General features: G+C 40.1%; 1 protein-coding gene across 2 annotated transcripts in view; it reads left to right on the top strand.

Annotated features, from left to right (window-relative positions):
- The window catches only part of LOC119661755 (protein gone early), a 345,874-nt gene that overhangs the window by 12,342 nt on the left and 310,604 nt on the right, over nucleotides 1-22,928 (top strand). The gene's annotated exons all lie outside the window — the stretch shown is intronic.

Genomic DNA, 22,928 nt, shown 5'->3' with positions numbered 1-22,928 from the left:
GTGGTGAAGTGTTCTTTCCACCTCTTTGGTTGTTCATCATCGCGGATGAGAAGTTGACCGTTGACGTCCTTCGCAGGACATCGAAAGATTTGCCACATGCAAGCTCTTTCGTAGTCCAGTATACATTTATGAAGTCACTGCAATCTACGGCGTCTTCCGTTTCCCTGACCAGGGAAATAACAAATTCTCTCTTGTCACGGGGCACACTACGCTAAACTTCTCGGGATTTTGCTCGGTATTGGAGTTCGAGCGCGTCACACTCGCCATCACTCGCAGCGGTCAGTAGAGTCTTCAACTCCTTCCTTTCATCGATCTCCATACATGATTCGCAGTCAGCTAGATCTTATGAAACTCCTTTGGGACGTGGCCGACAATTTGAGTAGCAGCTGCGAAAATAGCACTTTTAATGGCGGCCCAATGCTCATCGAAATTGTCAGACGCATTACTCAGTAGATTTGCCATTCAATCGGTAAGATAACTCTCCCAATGTCGAGTGACAGCTAGGTCATGGGTAGGTAGGTAGGTAGGTACCCTACCCTACCCTAGGGTCGTAGCTCTCTAACCCTGTGCAGGCGAATGCAAGCGCCCATCAGATGAAGCTCCCCTTTGGAGGGAGCGAGCATTCTGAAGACCTTCGCTACCGTTTTCGAGAGGCGTTGTTGACGTTTCAGTAGCTTTTAAGTTTGAAAATTTGCAGGATACTTGCCCGCAAGTTTCTACCCCCTTTAGTCACTTCTTACGGCAAGCAGAGAGGACTTTGAGTGTATTCTTAAGCTCCAATTCACAAGACGAAAGCTCCAGTATATATCCATGGTAGAGTTTTTTTATGCCTCCTGATTTCCTTCTTGCTACGAATTTGTATATCATCAAAACCCTTCTAGCTTTCTAGCTGTGTTTTCACTTCCACGTCGTGTAGACTGATCGCCTTTGAATGTTTTACCTGAAGCTGCTCTGCACTAATAACTAGTAACTCTCTTTCCCTGTTGGATTCAATGGTATAATATGCCCGTATTAAGCATTACAAATTGTAGCGGAACTCTTGACGCTTATCCGAGTATTATTTAGCTCTTCTGAAACTTCGTTTACTACAGTACTCTACATTAGGTGTGAAAGTTCCACATTCGGGACTTATAAAATTGGTACCTATTGGTACTACCTCCAGTCTGTTGTCCAGACTTTGGCCCATCCATAAGGTCTAGTTGCTGCTTTCTCCCAAAAGTATTTCTGCAACAGTTTTTTATCAAAGGAATCTTCGATAGCCAGAAATGTACACAGAAATTAACATAGTTTTGCGCAGTATACATATTGCGTACGGGTGATTTCAGCCAAACTATGTATTCGAAAAGGATCGTTTTTTTCCAGTTCCGGAACGAAGAAAACTTTTCTTACCTCGGTACTCTAGGTATGTATGCTAAGGCTATACCACAGGATGGGGCTTAAATGCCACTTTAGAGTGTTGGAATAATGCGCCCGAGTAATTTCAGTGGTTTGAAGATTCTCCGAGCATACTCCAGTTTTCTTGGTTTTCCTCTTAGGTTTGTATGAGTATGGAGAGAATATCTGAAAACATTCACCGTGCCATAGCCTTCAGTAGTATGATAAGATCAGATTTACTTACTGAAGCAGACAGGTAGCAGTAAGGTTCCGCTCGAAGATACCCATTTACCACGACTGAAAATTTTACAACAGGCACCGTAGTATGCGTAGTATTTTGTTGAAAGTGGGGTGACCTCGTACAGATTTATCGCCACACTCTCAACGTCCTGGCCAACGAATGGCTTCGACTAACAGAGAACTATATTTGGCAACATCGTCTAGCCTGCACGACTAATCCTGTGAAGCCTAAATTATTTGTCTGGGGTGGTTAATGCCATGGCTCCGAAACCATATAAGCGCTCACGAGGGATCACGTTAAATTTTAACACTAAATGAAGTGTAATTTAAGTAAGTAGTTTGCTAAATTCGATTGTGACAACTTGTTTTTTTAGATAAAGTTTTTAAACACAAACTTCAATAATAAACTTAAATTACTGTACCATCTACAAACATTCAACAAAAACTAGTTTAAATTTCGGGTTCTGGTTTGGTTATCATTCACACTTCTACGTATGTAACATAAACGTTAATAGAATTATAAAGAAAGAGCTAAGTGCTCAGTCAATAAAACCCTGACGTTGCAAAACATGTTAATTATTATAACTCAACGATTGACCACAATTTTAAAATCTGATATTGATAGCAGATAATTGACAAGCTTGAATTAGTTTGCAAATGGCTTATATTTATCTGTTTGCTTCGAGTTTGCGAGTTAAGCCGTATTAACTTTATTCTCACTTATCGTGGTTGCTATCATGCACTTCAGATTTACTGGTATAAATACTCCGTGTTTTCGCATACTACATGAAATAAGAGAGTTGCCTAGGGGATCTTTCAGACTTCGGAAGCCCATATAGGAGCTAGGACGTAATTCTTCCTTCTTTCTGCTCGGAAAAGAGAGACGACGTTGAACATTGCTCCTACAATCATAATATATTTAGGGACGAGAAGAGGAAGCGAATATCAAACCTGTAGACCAGCTCCAGCGAGGACAACCATGATATCAAATCCATGTTGTGCTGCGATAGGTATTAACTGGAACTGCAAAATAAAATTGCACATAATTCGATCTGAGCCATGGAAGAGACGCTCAAGTTTTGCATTTTTAGTCCATTTCGAAAGGTAATCTTGCAAGAATCTTTACAATGACATCTGGATTACAGGATAAACTGGTGGAGTCGCAACCTGAGCATCCAACGGATAAACTATATGAAATTGTATGAAACTATCAAGTCTTATTTTGACAAAAGAAAGTGTTTTAGCAGTCTGCTCTCCGGCGCCTATGATTGATGATAATTAGTGGTATCCATAGAAACACTAGGTTTTACGTACCTGGTACTGGTAATTTCTCCTTAGATCACATTCGAACCGAACAACTGGTCAAAAACGAGTACTTAAGACTGATTAAGAAGGTAATATCCAACGTCCAGCGCCCTACACACTGCTTTATGCAGATGATGTTTTCCTAGCATCTGATAGCAACTTGTTCAAAAATGGAATGATCGCCTCATGCAACACGGTCTCAGATTGAATTTAAACAAAACTGAATTTTTGACGACCGATCCCCATGAAACAGGCACAATCACTGTCAGCGGCAGTGATCTGCCCAGATCTGAGCGATTTAAATACCTCGGGTCAACGCTATCAGCCAATGGAGAGCTGCGTTATGAAATTTCATAGCACTCTAAAGTGTGCAGTTCAGAGTTACCAATTCATTTTTCAGCGCCAAAGGAGACCTTAGTCGCCAAGAAGTCCATTGAAATTTGTCCAATTCATTTCCTTAGGATTCCGTCTTTGTATTGCACATTGTTCATCCGCAATAGTCAGATTGAATTCCAGACTTCGTCTAGTACCCTCCAGGTACAGATTGTTAGGTCAATTACTTCGCTTCTTCTCGGTCTCACGAACGTAGAGGCGTACTCTACGTTTGCAGTCATGAGACCAGCTGAAGTGATGAAATCAAATAGCTTCTCTCCTCTTGGATTGCGTTTGCTACTGTCCCAACAAAGATGTTGAGCATTCTCATCGCAATGTATTAAGAGTTCGAGACCACTTGTTTCTACATACACTACCAGATCCCTAAGTTCTTGAATCATAGGGTAAATAAGTCGAGGCAACTACGATGTTTTTCCTCTTGCCATTAATCTGATATTGTTCGATGACTGTAACTAAGCCCTGGGAACAAAACTGCCTCAGCATGGTTGCCTCTAACCGTCTTCACATCAGGACACACGCTCTCGGTCTTATGGATCTTTCATGGTAAAAGATGCTAGCCCCCTTTACTGATTCAATGCTACAAATTCTATTAAATCGAACCCTGCAGCTCGATGCCTACTGGCGGAAGCTTGGGCATACTGTAGATCCATTTGACCAATCTTTATGTTTTTCGACATAAACTTAGTCTAATGTGTAATGGAAAGCAGTTAGAAGCGTATGCCGCGGTCCGCATAGGACGGAGTTTCTCGTATACCGTACCGCCAGAGACTCGATCTCCTCATGTTTGATTTCTCTGAGAAAAGCTGCACTTGGAGGTACAGCAGTTCCCATGGCCTCATCCATGAAAAATCTGATCTCATTCCGCAGAGCATTCGTCTGTTTTCCACTTAGCACGTTCACTGGCTTGCGGTGTCCGGATTGCATAGATTCGATCACGCAAACTGGCAACAAGTCAGTTTCGTTCACGTCTCTGGCTTTCCTTTCTTCCCCCTGTTCCTTGAAAGGTGTAGGAGAAGTTAATAGTAAGTAGAATTCACTCTGTAGTCCCTTCACCAGTACAAACCCCCATGCGGGGGTTCCGCCACTGTATACACTATGTTCCGCGCGCAGCTCCATTGTCGGAGAGCGCACCGAAGATGCTGCAATATACTCTATATTGTGTGAGTTGAAGACCATCATTGTTCTTCGCTCTCAAAATGGAGATGATGCTTCACAGTTGATGATTGAATTTCAATCCATCTAGGAAGAAGTGGAGCACCATATAGTAACTTCCCCTGAACACATTCAGAGTCTTTTGTCCAGTGCGAATAGCAAGTTGAAACCCTCCACGTATGTATATTTCTCCTTCCTAGCATACATGAGCTTTAGCCTCCAGTGTTCAAAGTCCATGCCCGCTTTCTGTTCACCCAGCATGCGGATGATGTCCTCTGTCTCGCAGAAGCCCATCGCGAAAACCTTGATTATTAAATCTTGGCTTCGTTCCCGGCTACGGAATTTTTTTCCGCAGACATTCCCGGAGGATGGTAAATTGTGCCTCCGTCATCGCCTGACATTTTTTTAAAGCTTGGGCGCTAGGCCCTAAACGAGGGATCCGTGGACTAAAAAAAGGGGGAGTAAGTTGCTCCCCATTTGGCCCGGTCCGGCGTCAAGTTGATGCGGACTTAGGACCCCACAATTCTCAAAAAATTATTTTCAGCTCTGGCCAAGCTTTGGTCAATAGAATTGGCGGATTTGCGCTCAATGTAATTCGTAGTCATCTTGTGTTCTGCGAATTATATAAAGGAGCACTTAATATCTGCGAGCCGTTTCAGTCACGCTGCTCCCAGGGGAGAGGTGAGGCAGCGGCTGAAGATTTGTCTCTGCCCTGATAAGAAACCGGAAAGCCGTCATCAAGTTGATGCGGACTTAGGACGTCATAATTCTCAAAAAAATATATCCTTGAGATGTTTCTCGCTGAATTGATCACCTCCCGACAAACCGCAGGTCGTAGTCGGATTTCCAGTTTCTCCCAAGTTGAGAGTTTAAGTACTTTCCTTTCTGGCTGGCTTCGCCATAGGCACTAAATGCAAGCTGTCCACTGAGGGCTTTTCCTGCGTAAGTGACAGGCCGAACTAAAGATGGATGACGGGCTTCAGACTGTGCTTCCCCGTGGGGGAATATTTAACTGGATTCTCCCGGTATATGATCCTTTTAAATAAATAACTTAATATACATGTGACCTAACAATTATAAGTCCTTCTCACACATTTGTTCATAGCAGTTCCTGTTGGGTATGGTCTTCTTTTTTTACAAACGCACAAATGTATCTACAAAAGGCTATAAAGCTTACTTTAACCTTCATAAAGAATCTCTTAAGCTCCCTCATTCTATTGAAACGGAACCAGTTTATTGTATTAATAAAATAATTTCTTTTGATTAATTTACCCCGATAATATTGACGTAGTAAATAGTAGGCAATATAAAACTACTTCGACAATTGAAACCAAATTTGATAAGAAATAGTAGATAACTTCTCCAACAACTAATCATCCGATTAATTTGATAATGCAATGAATAGATAAAAGCAATCGGTTTTGAGGTGAAGACCTAGTCATTTTCCAATTTAGAAATAGCAATAATAATCAAGTCATTGTTGCTTCGAATTGTAGCAATATTACTTAGAATTTAGTCAAATTATAAAGTAGGAATAATATCTATCCATTGTATGGTGAGAATCTCGTGGGTAAGTAGATGCACTTAAACCATTTGCATTGCTGATCGGGAAGAAAACTTCGCGATTCATTAAAATTAGTAATTGTTCCAGTATTTTCAATTGAAATTCTAAATTTAAACTAAAGATATTCTACTATAATTCAAATTTGACTTACCCATGGATGAACTTATATTAAGATGCAACTTGAAATTTATTCATGGCCTTAATGATGTTAAATTGGCTTTGAGCTGTCTCTTACAATAATTCATATGACGGTCTGCTACCAGTCTCTTAATATCGATGGAGGTAATGTAATCTAGAACTGCGAATTTGTTCGAAGAAGGTTTTATTTTGAAAAATTTTCGGATGCGTTCTTAGGATATCCGACACAAAAATCACTTGAATATGGAACGAAACATGTCATTGTTAGTATATTCTAGACTTGTAGCTTTTTGGACTTTTTTTGTGGTCCGTCTGCTTCATTGACTGAGGGGGTTTGCAGCACTATTCATGGGGAAAAAATATCTCCTATGTCATTTCTAAAACTTGAAGAACGGAGCATTCGTCTTTCGATAAGAGGACTATTCAAAAAGTAATGGTACTGTTCGCAAGGTGGGAAATTGGGTTGGGTAAGGTTATAATACTGCATACTGAACACGAGTTCAGCATTTTTTAGCCTTCTATATCTGCAGTTTCAAGACGAGTTGTGCACGTGTGGAAGTGTGCGTCAATTTTCTTAATACGTGTTTAGTACTCGCTTTCGGGAGTTAAAATTGATGATCTTCGATTCCCAGGGTTTTTGCCTCAACATGAATTCCCTCAATGTCAGACTATTACAAATTGTGTTGCATCATTTCAAGAAAAAAACGGCCGAAAAGGAACGTCAAAAAAAATGTTATTACATCATCACAATTTGAGCCCTGAAGGCGCTGCACAAAAATCCTAGCCTCTCTACAGTCCGAACCTAGCTCCGTGTGATTTTTGGCTGTTCCCCGAAGTGGCAAAAGCTGCGGAAGCGTAATGTAAAAAGCTTGCAGAAAATTTGTATTTCAAAAGTGGTAGGAAGTGTGGCAGACGTGTGTAACAACCGAAGGGGGTTACTTTGAAAAAAAACATTTTGATTTGAAAAATACTATAGTATAGGCTTAGATTTCGTATGGATGCATCATTGTGAATTTTTTCAGATTTTCGATTAGATAGGTTCTGAGAACGAGACTTGTTACACTTTTTGGGGCAAACATTTTAAGCCTTCATACCCTTATGTTTTCTCCAATGTAAAAAAATCGGGAAACCGGAAGCTGGACACTTCAGGTATGAAAGGTTTATAAAGACATTTGAGTGTGAATTTGATTTGTCCAATTAGTACGTAACACGTAATATACGCATAAATTATGTGAGAATATTCACTTTCCGGTGACGTTCAAAATCATGAATTTCCAAAGAAGGGTCAACTTTGACCTACTATAACTTTGTTAGTAATAGTGAAATTTCCACCAAACTTGGTAGGATCATATATTATAGGCTACATTGCTGCAAAATTTCGTGGTGCTAGGATGAACTTAAGAGGGGTTCTGCAGCCCCACCTTTTTAACAAATGTCAAAATTAACCGGCTCCAGAAAGCACTAATCGAGACCTTTAATTTGATACCCCACATGACTATATTTGATGAAAAAAAATTACATCCCCTTTTTGCATGTATGGGGACCCCTCCTTAAAGTCAATGTAGAATTATGTAACTCACTGTATGTGGGAGCGTTCCCACCTTTTCACCAATTCGTGTGACGGACACACAACAGATAGACAGTAAACCGATTTTAATCAGGTTTTGTTTTACACAAAACATTAAAAATGGGATACTTTTTGAAAAGTACTGAGGAGTAAGGTCAGCTAGACTTTTGAATGACAAATACTTCTTTCCAGCTGGATGTCTCAGGTGAATGTTCTTGGGTAAGAGCGCGTAAACTTGGTATGCAAAAGACTGAGAAGCGGACCAAGTAGGATTATACAAAGGGTGGTAAGAGTTTTATCGCACGTCATGTTACAGAATGGGATCTCAGTTAATTCCTACAAAAGTTTCAGATTATTTTCGGTTTTTCGAAAGTTAAACTAAGTGGGCTTGCATGCAGCGTAGGCAGTTCAATTAATGGAGTAACACAACAAATTCGAAATTCAGATGCTAGGCAAGGAGACAAGGAGAGCTAAAACCAAGGGTGAAAGAAAAGGAAATGTTCTAGCCAGGACGGAAAAGAATTACCTATCAAGGACTGCATTGGAGAATGTAGTGGGTAGTTGATCCGTATTACAGTTTAGATGAACTAACTTTAAAAAGCTCAGAGTTTAATATTATGTCGCGAAGTTAAATTACGGCACTGTAGATAACATGATGTTGTAAAGTGATGATTAAATAAGTCGTCAGAGCAGCCGAAAGCTAATAATTGTGAGTATATGTCACTTTGAAAGAAGCTATTAAATATATTATCTATATTCTAAACGGGGAACAGAATGCTATTTTGACCAGTGATGCAAACAGGATCATGCCCGGATTTAAAATCGAAATACTGCCCTGTGATGTTTCAGGGACAGAAATCTTTTAATTTTTTTCTTTTATAAGAGCTGGAAATCGTTGAAAAACTAACCCCCATGGTCTACGTGCTCTGGAGGTCTGGTATTTTTACCCATTAAAACCAGCTCTCGCCTAGTTACGATTGAAATTTTCCCATCCAACGGCTTCCTTTGCAGATTTAAGTGTGGCCAACCTCAGCACCTTGGTTTGGATTTGTTGAAGAACTGGTTGTTCCTCGAAAGCTCATGTGCTTAGGCAGTTTGTCCTTTATGTGAGTAACTCATTTGACTTTACTCTTTTCAGTCGTCTCGACTTACTTGAGAGACCTGTAAATTTTTAGACTTCATTATTTTCATGTGAACATAATCGCTGGCTATGTCCTATTGTATGCTCTTTATTGACCTTATTAACCATCTATAATCGCAGGGCCCTATGCAGATCCATCTACTATCCTTCGAAGCACTTTGTATTGAATCGTTTGTATAACTTTCAAGTTTGTTTCCACGGCACAATCCCAGAGCTGTATGCCGTATGTCCGTATGGGTCTTAGGATCTGCTTGTAGATTAGCAGCTTGATCTCGATGATGAACTGGAAATTCCCAACCAACAGCCAGTACATCTGCCTTTATTTGTCATTTAGGTCTGGCTTCTTTTTTAGAATGCGTCTTTGTCGGCTGAACTTAGCATCGATTGTCACACCTAAATATTTAGCTTCATTTAATCACACACATCTTGTCCTTTGATGGCGACTTTATCTGGATTTTATTATTAATATACGTCGATTTGATGTGATTTATTTTTATTTGCCATTTTTGGTCCATAACACAATGTTATTGGCTGCTTGCAGCTCTATTTTTGCTTCTTCAGTATTTCTAAGAAATTAAGAAAAGCAGCGTCAACTGCATATGTCGCTATTGCTATAAGAAAGAAACAGTGTTCGGTCTAAAGCAATGCCTGCGGTACACCAGCTGTAGTTTTTTTCACCGCAGTAAATACATAAGATTTTAGGATCTGGAAGAATTCTTCTGGGACATTCAGCATACTTTGATACCACACCTTAAATAGTATTTGTGATCCTGGGCACCTATTGGATTTTGGAATGCTATTGACGGTAACTGTTTTGGTGAGCTGGTATAAGGTTTCGATCCACAATGATTTGTTTGTCTCTTAAGGTGAAACCTTTCAAATAAGTTGGCGGCAGTAGGATGTAGTGATATTATTTGGTTTTGGGAGTCATTGTAATTTCGCACATTTGCAATTGTCGGGGAACGTATTTTATTATGAACGCTGTCTTGGGTATTTGCATCGACTTCATTAGGCCCTTTTTGACAATTTTTTCAGTATTCTCTTTGTAATAAGTTCATAGTCAGGAGCTTTATTGGGAGCCATATTTATTTTAATTTCTGTCCTCGGCTCATTTAGTTTTACACGTCGTATGGAGTAATAATCAACTTTCCCGTACACTGCGTTATGCATGCAGCTGCTTGTGTATCTAGCGGCTGGAAGTCCTTTCTAGATTTCTCGCGGAGAGATCTGCCTTACCCTGTGTTCCCATATTTCTGTTTAGGGGGGTGTGGGACTTTTTGTCAACGGTTGATGTTAATGCGAGCATCCCACTCTTCAAGCCCAAAAACTACTGGCCTATGCCGGCGATATTGACATTATGGGAAGAACAACCTGAGATATACAGTATACCTTCATCCAGATTGAATAGGCACGAGGGATCGTGGGCTGCACATTAATGGAGGCAAGACGAAATGCATGATGGCAACGTCAACAGAAAAACGAAAGAAACAATTACATCAAATAGCACAGATGACATCAATAAAAATAGGAGGCTACAATTGTTTGATAATTTCTCCTATGTAGGGTTGAAAATCACAACCGATAACAGTTATGACGATGAAATCCGAGCACGGGTGTTGGCAGCCAACGGAACTTGGAAAAACTGTCGCTCGGAGCGTCTCACTATAGGGTCAAAGCTCTTACTATACAAGACAATGTTCTTGCTTGTTCTCATATAGTCTTGGCTCTTAGCAAGAAAAAATGCGAATTCTTGACCGCATTCGAGAGAAAAATCCTCCGAGAAATGCTTGGCCCCCTACATGAGGATGGACGATTCCGTAGCCTATATAGCGACGAAATTTTTTAACGATACAATAGTCCAGTAATTAAAGCCAAAAATCGGGTGCGACGGATGGTTTGTCAAACGTAAATTCGTAATGTCTAAAAAATAATTAATACTTTTAAGATTAAATAACGCAAAATCAATGAAGGGGTGCCACATCCCCCCGGGGGGAGGCGCAAAACGGCGGTATAAAACTTCTATTTCTTATGCCACCCTTTATCCCCACCTCAAATTTCATGTCAATCGGTCTTGACTGAAAGAATTCGCACGTTGAAAGCTTTAATGACTGCACTACAATGATTGCTGATCCAGCCCGGAACAGGGGCAAAATCTATGGTAGAAAATAGAAAGCGTGGTCAATCCTACCTGAGATGGATCGTTGGCGTTGACCAGAACACCAGACAACTTTTAGTGATATCGAATTCGTTAACCTCGGTGCAAAACCGGGATGTCTGGAGTTCCTTACTAAGCTAGGTCTAGACGGAATACCGGTTATTGTGCAATTAATGATGATGCTGATTTGTTGACTGGGTATTTTTATATCTTTCGCAGCCTTCCATAATGAGTAGCCTGTGTCTTTTGTGTTGTAAGATTTAAGATATATCTGTTTTTTTGTTGAACATTGGTTTTAATAGGGTGGTACCTGTATTAGCAAGATGACTATGCTACTTCGTGTGGTTCAGCAAGGTAAAGGGATCAGCAAAAATCAGAATAGATAGGATCGATAGGACTTTCACGGTTGCACCGGTGCATTGATAGGTATCATTAGGTATCATAATATTGTAACGACCAACATTCGCCTGCATGATACTAGACGGATGAATTGATCACGTCTCTCCAGCAACGGGAATTATTACCACTATTGTCATTAGATAATATACTTTTATGTTTTTGTAGTTCTTATAATTTGAACTGCCCCATTAAGTGGGAGGAAAGGATGGCTAGACGGCTTTCGGGGCAGCATCCCTGATAGTATGTCGAAGATCAGGTTGACCAGGATGGATAGGAGAAAACTTTGTAGCCCAATTTAACCACGGAAATGCCAATTTCATTGGGCATAATTTTAACATTACAGCAATGGTTAGTATTCTAGCTAAACTTGGGACGGTTCGACATTATATACAAAGAAACGGGTTAGATATAAAGATTTCAGATTTACGATTTGTTTTGAATGATTTCAATGATTTCTAGCATGCTGATTGAGAGTGCCGTCCCTATATTTGTAAATCGACGTGAAACCAGATACGAGTTAGTAGGTGTACTCTCTCCAGGAGAAAGTTGCATCCTTATCATGTGGGGGTAAATAAATGGTATTTTGGCTTGCCAGGTAGTCTGTCTATACTCTGTATATACCTGGCTGTTGACGTTGAACTCGTGGGGGTTGTAGTTGGTGTTCAAATGGCCAAAGGCTTGTTGCTGCTTGTAGAGTAACTGCTCGAAGTTTCTGATATGTTCAGTTCCAGTGGTAATGTCTTCCTCTCAGTTGTCCGAAACAGGATGACAATCTGGTGGATCATCCTTCTGGTAGCTTACACCAGTTCCCAAGCTTAGAGCGAAAACTTAGGAGCTTATTCTGCTTCATTGCAGTAATATAGACTTGCTCTGAATGCGATATCATGTAGATGTTTGCACTGTATGCCAGTCAAATTTATGCAATTTAGTTGATTGCGGCAGCCTTATTTACATTGACCTTTCCAGCGTCAGTAAGAAATACTCCCCCACTTTGAACGGAGCTAACCTTTTTTTGCCCTGTTCTAGATCAGGATGGCCGTGTATAATATCTTGGATAGATTTCCCTTACCAATACCGATTTTGCTTCAGGCGTAATTTTGAACAAGTCGGGAAACCGGAAGCTAGATGCTTCAGGTATGAAAGGTTTTGTGTATTTCTTTTATAAAGAGATTTGAGTGTGCATTTGTCCCATTAGCATGTAGCACGTAAAATATGCATATATTATGTGAAAATAGCCACTTTCAAGTGATATTGTCATTCATAGTCTTGAATTTGCAGAGGAGCGACAGTTTTGACCTAGTATAACTTTGTTAGTAATAGTGCGATTTTCACCAAATTTGGGAGGATCATGCTCCATACTGTAGCCTACATTGTTGCATTTTTGCATTGCAATTTTGTGATTCTAGGGTGAACTTAAGGTGGGTTTTGCTGTCAATTAACAAAAAATTATAGTATAATAATATACTATTATTGACTTTATTTGAACAGGTATCGGTATGGAGGGTATTTCGGAGCCTAGGCACCATATAGTGGCATCCCCCTGATTTTTTTCAGATTTTTCGGTTGAGTAGTTCCTGAGAATGGGTTCGTTAAAAAAATGACCACTTTCAACCCCCCGCACTCCCCACCTTTTCAACAAAAGTCAAAACTAAGACCGGCTTCGAATAGTACTAACCGAGACCTTTAATTTGATAGCCCACATGACTATATTTGATGAAAAAAAATTTACACTCCCCTTTTACATGTAGTACAGTTACAGGATGTAATTCATTGTATGCGTGAGCGTTCACAGTTCCCACCTTTTTTCCAAATTTGGTGTCAATCGCTATAACCGTCTCCGAGAAAAATGCGTGTGACGGACAGACAGACAGACGGTCAGACAGACAGACAGGAAGTAAACCAATTTTAATAAGGTTTTGTGTAAACACAAAACCTTAAAAAGAGAACAAAGTACTACAAAATGCACACTGAAGAGGTGACAAACTACATCTTCAAAAAGCATTCAATTGAAAAATATAAGGAAAAGCAGAAGCACAGGCGATTAATAATCAATTGTGTAGACTTCCAATATCTGAATCAGCAAGTTTCTATCTTTACTTTTGTTTTGAATATATTTAAAGTTGTTATTAGTTTGAGTTTATTGCTTAATTGCATGTCGGTAATCACAATGCGTCCTTCATTGATCTTCTATACCGGCAGAACCAAGGTATTTTTAGAGAATGCACACATATACCCGGGAAATGAGCGATTGTCTCGCCCATTCGTCATAGCTAGTGTGGTTGTAAAACTGCTATTTCGAATGCCACTAATTTATGAATTGCACTTAGTGCTGGTCAGTCTCGGCATCTAGTGTCCATTTTGTCTTGTTTGCGTATTCAATCACTTAAGTGTAATCCAAATTATGAACTTCGAAAATAAGAAATCATATGATGAAAGGATAGAATCTTAAATTGTATACGCTAAGACGTTCGGAAAAGAGAAAAGTCTACAATGAATCAGGTATGTTCTGTAAAGGACCATTTTCCCGGAGCTGATAGAAAGACTTGCTCTACCTCGGGAACAGTTAGGGAAGATTACAGATTATTTTCATTGCATTGCGCTTCTCCCCTGCATGGCGTGACCCCATGTCTATGAGTGCTTGGAGGTATATACTCCAAAATCAACTGCAAATTTAGTTCAAAATAAATTGGAAGCGTTGCGTACGTCAGTCAACACCTAAACATATTATTTTCTTTTCAACATGCGAGCTACCTCGTATCAATCAATTTAATCCTCTATACAATTAGGAACACGAACATATAAATATTTTTCCATCATTCACCTACATTTGTACATATGTAGATGTTCCGCCATACAAACCCGCTCGTGTGCGCGTTCCTAAATTCTTCAATTTGGTATGCAGTGAATACCGGGGGTAGTCCGTCAGCGAAGATTAGTTGAAATGACCTCTCAGCAATCAACTACATAAACTTGTCGACACCAGCGATATAAGTGATGCAGACGCTCATAACGAAAAGCTGAATGAATTAAATCTGTTGGATATAGTGCTTGAAATAAAGAAGTCTTTCCTTACAAACATTTCAGGAATTGGGCTTTGAGTTGATGAGGCGTAGAGGGAGGAATGGGAACTGACAGCTGTTCTCAGATACTTTTGCTACACAATGTGTTAATAGCGATGACTATGAAAACGATGGCTGGATTTCGCCAATTACATTCATATTTATATTGGAATCAGTCAGAAACCCGCCAGCAGCTTATTAAAAAGTAATGTCAAATATCTGCATATAGCCCTGAAATCGCTTATATTATTCTGAGAGGTTTGGTTGGCAAGCAAAATGTGTGGAGAGCAGAATTGCATTTAATATGGTTTCACCTATGAAAACTACAATATTTGGAACAATAAGTGGGTTCTTACCCTAGTCAAGTCTCCACACTATCAGATCACTAACTGCCGCACATACATAAGTATCTGCTGGGAAGGTTTTGTGTAAAACAAGATCTTATTAAAATTGGTATATTATTTCCCTCCCTCCGACCTACTTCTAAAATACTTTTTATACGAATGGCTGCTTAATGGGGTCATCCCTTGCGAAGACCGTTTTTTTCGCTTTTTTAAGGTTTTGTTTACAATTTGTTCAATGTCTGTCTGTCTTTTTTTTGAGGAAGTGGAAATCTTCAAAAGACACTGATCTGGACACACCAGCGTGTGGGAATTTTACCCACTAAAACCACCCCCGACTCCCTGCCCCGCGGAACCACCATAAGGTATTACATCACGGGGCGGAGTCAGCTCACTCTAGCTATGTCATCTTTCTTCTATACGCGGCGCACGTGACCGCGTTTTTCTCCTCTCCTCTGCTTTTCGCAGTTTATTTTGGATAGATGCGATCATGCAGTTTACCGCATCCCAATTCTCTTGATGTGCTAGCATTTTCGGCACCAGATTTTCTGGTACCAGCACCTCTCCTAGAGTCTCCTCTAGATTCCCCTTTTCTTCCAATATAAACCTGTGAAGGCATTGGAAATATCCTCAATGCCCCGTGAGAAACTGGGTGAGATTATAATTAATCTCACCGTGTCGTCTCTCCAACCATTACTTGATGGCAGGAATGAGCCTGTGAGTCCACCAACCCTTTCCCGAGCGTTCCCACCGCTCTTGCCATCTATTTATGGATCTCTCCCTTTTAGTCTTCTTCGTCCGCGATGAGAAAGAGGTTGGCTTCGGATGTATATGTTCGCCATCTCATCTGCCAAGATGTCAATCGGCATCATTCCAGAGATGACGAATGCTGCATCATCTGAGACAATCCTGAAGACAGAGCATACCTTCAGGGCTGTTCTCCTGTAGACTGAACTTAGTTTGGTAGCGTTTCCTGACATCTGCAACGCCTCCCTCCAAACTGGGGTTACATAGAGCATGATCGAGGTCACCACCCTACCAATCCATGTATACCAAACATCGCTAAAGATTTCTGTATTAGATTCCAATTGGCCGAATTGAATGCATTTTTCACATCCAGGGTTACTACCACGCAATATTTGCTGGTACTACTCTTTCCGTGAATTGCATCTTCGGCCAAGCCAGTAACCAATTTGATGGTATCAATAGTTGATCTGGCTTTACGGAACCTATACTGCCGATCTGCCGCCTTGGCTCTCAACAACCGGGAGTAATCTATTATAGATTACCCGCTCTAGCATTTTCTCTACCGTGTCCAGGAGACATATAGGTCGGTATAAGGATGGTTCACCTGGAGGTTTACCTGGCTTAGGCAGAAGTACCAACTTCTGCCGCTTCCATGCCACTGCAAATATCCCCTCGGACATGCACGCTTCGAACAACTCAGCGAACATGTTCGGTTTGGATTTCACGACAAGCTTAAGGGCCTTATTCGGTCTGTCTGTCTGTCACAGGCACTTTTCTCAGAAACGGCTTTACCGATTGACATGAAATTTGGTGAAAAGGTCGGACCTGTGGACCCTCAGACATGCAGTAAGTAATATCCTCCTACGTTGAGATTTAGGGGGGCCCTCCCCCATGTGAAAGGGGGTGTAAACATTTTTTTCTCCAAATATAGTCATGTGGGATATCAAATGAAAGATCTTAATTAGTACTTTTCTAAGCCGGTCTTAGTTTTGAAATTTGTTAAAAAGGCGGAGAGTGGGAGGGGTGGAAAGTAACGATTTGTTTAACGGACCCATTCTCAGACACTATCCAACCGAAAAATCTGAAAAAAATCATGAAGCTGCATCTATATGGTGCCTAGGCCTCAAAATACTCTCCATATCTATATCTGTTCAAATTAAGTTAATAATAGTATATTACCATATTTTTGGGAAAATTGAGTAAAACCCCCCTTAAGTTTATCTCAGAGTTATAAAAGTAAAAGTGGTAGTATTGTAAAATATAATTTGAAGCATATTATCTCCAAGTTTGATCAAAATCATACTGTTAGTAACAAAGTTACAGTAGCTCAAAGTTATCTTTACCGTGTAAATTTACAACCCGAAGTACTAAATCTGACATGCTAAATGCATATTCTTAACGGGCTACGTACAAATGGGATAGTTCTACACTCAAATATACTCATACAAGAAGCAAACCAAACCTTTCATACCTGAAGCGCCCAGCTTCCGGTTTCCCGACTTGTTTTAAATTTTTTTTGAAGAACTGGATAAAGATGCAAATACGAATTTTTCACGATATATTTATTAATATCTTGAGCATGTGTAATAATTTTTCCAGCCCGATAGCATAGTTCATTATTGAAGTACAGAGCAGCTGCCACGCTAGGAACATGTGCGAACATGTTAAAGCAAAAAAAATAAACGGAATTTTAACGTGCAAACTTAACTACAGTCCGCAAATTAGGATTATTAAAAAATATTAAAAGCTAAATTGTTGGTGCCTTGTTGAACTTTTTTTTTGTGAATTTTGATGTTTTTTAAGGCTTCTTTAATGAATAAAAAAAAAAATACGGAATGAATCACCATTATCCCAGTTTGCAGACCGTAGAAATATGTTCTGAATAAGTCTGAAAATTTCAAAGAATTTTGTTTGATAGATTTTGGGCTATGGTGGCAGCAGATTTTTAATATGCAGTTTCAAGAAAAATGCATTTAAAAAATAGAATGTGATTTTTAACCATAAAATCGTAACTGCTGTCCATAAACTTTAGGTTTCTTCAATAAACACATGTACAGCCTTGGCTTCATTTCTTGTCCTTTTAGCGAAGTCATTCAAAAGTCATTCGGACCAAAAAATACGCGATTTATTAGGGCGATCGTCATAAATCTGGTATGTGTCTTATTACGTGTTTAACACTATAATTTCCAAACGACTCCGAATATCAAAAATCACTTTGCCCATATATTTACACTATATCTAGATACATGGACCCCTTAACATAAAATTCTTAATGCATTCAGTGCCTACGAGTGTTTTTATGAGAGGCAATAATTGATAACACATAACGATTGCGTCACCTTCTTCCCCTCATATTAGTTCAGATCCAGTGAATATAATGTCTGCTTCGAAGTGCTTGCAAGTAAAATTTGGGGTTTAATGCCAAGTTGCGAAAACCACGGAAATATAATTCATTACCTTCAAGTGCGTGACGAACCACACGCACCTAACAAATGGTGATAAAACCTTGCATCTGAAGGATGTTTCGACTGATCTTGAGCTCCAGATGCTCATCGCCCATGGGTTAGGATGGGATTGAAATGAAGACGAAAATTATCAACGATCTAATTAACCTGATATTTTTGGAGGTTTAATACAGGGTAGAATGTGATAAATAAATTTGACGGCGCAGTTTGCACAGTTTAGTGTCTTTGTGACATAGGGCCGAGAGGCTGGTAGAACCTACCATCATTTAGAGCTTCATCTGGGCTACAAGTAAAGTCTTTTGTATTTCAACCCCAGCCCTTGAATGTTTTGTAGAAATGATCCAACTTTCCTGCTTAAGGGGAAAACCATATTAGAATGCTTATTTTCACGTGTTTTTGGAACTTTTTAGTGGCAAAATTAATTGGAATTCTACCAAATTTAGATATAAAATAAGTTATATTTAGAATAACTTTTGAAAATTTTTGGAATATTTTAAGCCGAAAATAACAAAGTTACGCGGTATTAGTCCGCTGAGGGTCGTACCTAGAGTTCACCAATTGCGGGACTTGTAGCGACTCGAATTTTTATCTGAAACGAAAATGGCTTTAATTTTACATTACTAACTCAATACATTAAAAATATGATATAAACCCAAAGGTTGGTTTATATTCATTGCCATTTTATAAAGAACCATACCGCCAAATTTCACAATGGTTGGTTCATTACTTTTTGAGTTAGACTTCCCGCAAATGTGAAGGGCAAAGTCATTTGGAGGAAAACGCATTTGAAAAAAAATTGTCTGAAAAGTCGCCTTTCGGATATAAAAACATTTCTTACTCTTAACTGCAAACAAAATACAGTAACAACAAATACTAATGCACTTGTTGCAGGGACTGACGCCAAGTATTTTTATTTTATAAATATCAACAATCTCCTGCGCGTTCGAGCTTGACCTTATAGCATATATCCGATAATCGCTCGGTCCTATGCTTATAACATGTAAAGGAGCACGAATTTCGATTTAGAATTTTTGAAGCATATTCTGCGATAGATAAGTGAACGATCTGGAAACCTCGTAATATGGTTTCCCCCCTTGAATTAATTTTCCTTCACGGACATACGTAATTCTTTTTGATCTAGCTGAAAAACATAGAGACTACACTCTTAATTTGGAACCATTCCAATATCTCTTCAAATAAAACCAATATTAGTCGTATATTCCTTTTACTTCACCCCTAGATGGACCGTAAGATCTTTACTATTTACTATTTTTACGCAGCTAATTTTCCATGGTTCATCCCCAAATCAGACATGGTCTGTCCGCGTTTCTTTCGGCTTCGGGCTGTTAGCTAATAATGGATAGCTTTCTTCTCCTTTTTGTTCAGCCTTTGTTCCGTTCAAAAGCCTGGGTCGGCTCGTCGTGATCGCTTTCCCCATCCAGCGTATCATGCGACTGTTGTTTCGGCCGGCTTTTTGGTTGCTTACCATTGACTTCGATGTTCAGAGCAATATTGGTAAGTGAATTCTTGTTAGCATAAGTTACGTGACCACACCATGAAAAACGCCTCTCTCGCAGTTTTTCCACGATCGGTGCAAACCCATATCGGTCGCGGATATTCTCATTTCATACGTGATCAAAACGTGTCACGCCACCAATGCGATGCAACATTTTCGTCTCCATTACCGCAAGACACCGTTCATTGTCTTTTATAGTCGGCCAACACTCAGAACTATAGAGAGCAGCAGACAGACGACATTGCAGTAAATGTTAGATTTGGGACGTGCGCTGATACGTCGATCACAAAGAACACCAGTTGCGGAATGCTACTTCATCCAGGTTGCGTTAATGCGTGAAGCAATTTCATTACGCGGTTCTCCATTGGCTGATAGCATTGACTCGAGATATTTAAATCGCTGAGTTCTGGCAATGGCAGTAACCTGCCCCTCGAGATATTTAAATCGCTTCGTTCTGGCAATGTTAGTAACCTGCTTGAACTGAGCGGTTTAAATATCTCGGATCAATGCTATCAGCCAATGGAGAACTACATTATGCTCCTCACATAGGGAAACACAAAACCTTTTGTACCTGAAGCGTCAAGCTTCCGGTTTCCCGACTTGTTTAACATTTGATGGCTGACTCTAGTACTTAGAACGTCTCTGCTTCTTGGAAGCATGAGTTTAATACTCACTGGGTATGCGTAACATTGTCTTGAATCAAAAGTACGTTTTCTGATTAAACTATTATTACTGATTATTGTTATTGAACTACACTTAGGTCCTAGTCGGCATGCGCTGTTACCCGAAAGCTCCAAGCCTTCGTTAACACCTTTTTACATCACATCACCGGGGTCCCCGGGCTACCCTCATACGGGTCTGTAGACACTTTGATTACAAGGTGGAAGTGACAGCGGATAGGTGGGTAAACGCGTTAATCAGAATGGAAAAGTGACAGTGGATAGGTCATATATTAGAAAACGAGGTGAGCCACTGCTGACTATACTAGTATCCCAAGATCGGGCCGAGTTTTGGTTTCTCGGGAAGTGTTGGAGGCAGCTAAAGCATTTCTGGAAACCGACAGTGATGATTCATAGATTTGGTTAACACCCTAGGGGACAATCACAACTACATATGGTTGGTTTTGCGAACAGAGTGATTTATTTTAATGCACTCTAAGTTGGTTTCTAAAAGTTATGGCAATCTTAAAGTTCTTTTATTCTTGATGATAGCCATACAGAACCAAAGCTAACGAAAACCATAAAATTCTACTGTACATACACATATGTATATTATTTAGATAAATATAAATGGAATAAAATGAGTGCTAATATTGGCAGAGAAAGTGTAGCTCCTTATACAACTGCTCGTTTTGTTAACGCACATCTATAATTATATTCCGACGAAAAAAAAATCAGTTGGCTACTCCTACTAAACGTACAGATTCCCACAGTTATTAGCGGATGATGCATATCACTCTAACAATTTCATTTTTTTGCATAACATAAATCAAAAATTGTTGATTACGGAAAAGGGGGGGGATAATTCTTCTAGTATTGCATGCTTTTAAGAACCGATGGTGCCAAAAAAATTTAGGCGAAACAGTTTAGATTCTAATACCGAATGATCCTCAGAATGCACAATGTGGCATTCAAACCGCTAATCTTGCAGTCATATCCCCGTCACCGGTAACACTGTTTTGCCTGCTACAACTGTCCTTTTTCAGGCTACCAATTTAGCAGGCCTGTGCAGAAAGAGGGTTAAATGAACTTTTCTTGCACCAACCATGTTTGTTTCAGACAAACATCTCCGATGGGGTCAGGCGAATGTCTATGTCTGCTTCAGACACCAAACAGACAAATGTTTGCGTTAGGCAAATGTCTGTTCCAGCCAAAATCTTTTTCTGCATTAGGCAAACGTCTGTGTCTGTCTCACTCATCAGGCAGACATCAGTCAGACAAATGTCCGAGAATGGTTGAGATCGTTTGAAACTTGGCCTAAACACAACAGCGGAGTGACTGCGTGCATCCACAATGAGGGAGCTGTCAAATGACGTTCATTACACGGACTTGTATGAGACAATATACAATAAGTCCGGTGCGTAATGCGGCACGCAGAAAAGATCGGTAAATCGAACTTGTGCGATGCGTGAGAGAGAGTTTGTTGCGTCATTTGCAATATGGCATTATTTCCGAATCTTCCATTCATAAAAATTGAATTTAAGCCGGAGGTAAGTGCACTCTAGGCGGCATCAATTACCATAAAAAATGCATGCAGATCCATTTTCCGCGCACAAATTCGCCGCATTACAAATAATGGAAGTTTTCCCAACAAGTCAGCAGGATGAAGCCTTATACACCTCGATGCTCATCCTGCCGAGACAAAGAGGGAAATCTGATTTCCCACAGAATGAGCATATTGGAGCGATGGATTCAGTACTTTGATGAGCTACTGAACAACCAGAACATCGGCGAGTTAGAGGTCCCGCCAACTGAAAACGACGGGCAAATACTGCCACCACCAAGTTTAGGAGGAACAGTCCGCGCAATTCATCGGCTAAAAAATCATAAGTCACCAGGAGCCGATCAGATCAGTCAACAGATCAGATTTTCTCTCTGCGGCAAGCGATAGAAAATCTGTTGGAATATGGACACCAGTTGTACCATCTATTCATCGACTTTAAAGACGCCTATGATAGCATTGCCAGGGTAAAACTGTACACGGCCATGAGAGAATTAGGTATCCCGGTGAAACTAATAAGACTGCCTTGGCTGACCCTGACCAATGTTTGAGGCCAGATAAAAGCAGCAGGATCACTCTCGTGATCATTCGACATCAACAACGGTCTACGACAAGGGGATGCCCTATCATGCGTCCTCTTTAACCTGGCCCTCGAGAAAGTGATCCGTGATGCTGATGTAAACGCAAGAGGACAACATTCTACTACTTTATCGATGAATTGTCAGTCTATCAGCTGCAGGATGCTTTTCCCACTGGCTGACGCATTCAGTTAATCTCAAATCTATCATAGAAGAACAATTACCAAGGTCTTGTCGCTTTTGGTCCTCCTGAACGTCCCAGAGCGCACGGATAAACAAACTTTCTTCGTAGGCTCGGTCGCCTGTGCAAGTGTACTCTTCTGAGGGAGTTCGAGGAGAGTTTCATTCAGGATATGTCAAAGGATGTAGATTTAGGATCTCGCATATCCTAAAAAACTACTCAGCTCAGTCTAGCTTAGACTAAAACAACTGGCGGTTTAGTTCAATATAATTCGCAACCTTGTTGTGTTTTTGCGATGATATAAAGAAGAGATTTTCCACCTGTTACCACTTTCGGTCACGCTGGTCCCAGGGCCGAGGTGAGGCAGCGGCTGAAGAGTTGCCTCTGCCCTGG

The sequence above is a fragment of the Hermetia illucens genome, chromosome 1 (assembly GCF_905115235.1).
Source record: "Hermetia illucens chromosome 1, iHerIll2.2.curated.20191125, whole genome shotgun sequence".
NCBI lineage: Eukaryota > Metazoa > Arthropoda > Insecta > Diptera > Stratiomyidae > Hermetia > Hermetia illucens.
Note: the sequence above shows the minus strand (reverse complement) of the source record. Positions and strands in the feature narration are given on the sequence as shown.